Raw genomic sequence first — 1,451 nt, forward strand, 5'->3', positions numbered from 1 at the left:
ACCTACCTCAGTACTGTACCTACCTCAGTACTATACATGTACCTACCTCAGTACTATACCTACCTCAGTACTATACCTACCTCAGTACTATACATGTACCTACCTCAGTACTGTACCTACCTCAGTACTATACCTACCTCAGTACTATACATGTACCTACCTCAGTACTGTACCTACCTCAGTACTATACCTACCTCAGTACTATACATGTACCTACCTCAGTACTGTACCTACCTCAGTACTATACATGTACCTACCTCAGTACTGTACCTACCTCAGTATTATACCTACCTCAGTACTATACCTACCTCAGTATTATACCTACCTCAGTACTATACCTACCTCAGTACTATACCTACCTCAGTACTATACATGTACCTACCTCAGTACTGTACCTACCTCAGTACTGTACCTACCTCAGTACTATACCTACCTCAGTACTGTACCTACCTCAGTACTATACATGTACCTACCTCAGTACTGTACCTACCTCAGTATTATACCTACCTCAGTACTATACCTACCTCAGTATTATACCTACCTCAGTACTATACCTACCTCAGTACTATACCTACCTCAGTACTATACATGTACCTACCTCAGTACTGTACCTACCTCAGTACTGTACCTACCTCAGTACTATACCTACCTCAGTACTATACATGTACCTACCTCAGTACTGTACCTACCTCAGTACTATACCTACCTCAGTACTATACATGTACCTACCTCAGTACTGTACCTACCTCAGTACTATACCTACCTCAGTACTATACATGTACCTACCTCAGTACTGTACCTACCTCAGTACTATACATGTACCTACCGAAATGGCCGTAAATACACAACGCACATACATGCACAAAAAAGTGGTACACAATCTTTGGAACCATGCAGTGTCACTGGGTAGGAGAAACCAAAAAAAAAAGACATCACTTACCCTTCTGCATTTATAAGGGGCATGTTTTAATGTCTCCTGCAGCTGGGCGGCCACCTCCGCCATCGTAGCCTTCGGCATAGAGACCATAACTGCACCTTTAAGTTATCAAGAAAGGTTATGGTTTCAATTCACATCGGTCATGGAACAAAGACGATGTATTAAAAAATATTAAAAATATGAACCATTTCTTACGTGTTAGAACATTGAAGAGTGTCATACTCTTCAGTGGCTTCTTCCCCTTCTTCCCGTGCACACTGTAGGCGCTCCACACCGCATGTGGCAACAGCTGACAGCACCCGCCGGACTGTGTCAGCCAAGTCTCTGCCACCAATGGCACCTAGGTATTGTGTCTGCAAAACAAAGACAGTCATTTACTGTACCCTTTCCTGCAAAAATAAGACAAAGTTCTGCCCTGCAGAAGCCAAGTCACCATCTTCCTGTGATGTTCCCGGTCCTTCAACCTGGCCTCAAAGACCTGCAGCTCCTCCTCTGTTTGGGCAGGGTCCAGTAC

Source organism: Borostomias antarcticus (genome assembly GCF_949987555.1).
Source record: "Borostomias antarcticus genome assembly, contig: scaffold_89, whole genome shotgun sequence".
In the NCBI taxonomy this organism is placed as follows: domain Eukaryota; kingdom Metazoa; phylum Chordata; class Actinopteri; order Stomiiformes; family Stomiidae; genus Borostomias; species Borostomias antarcticus.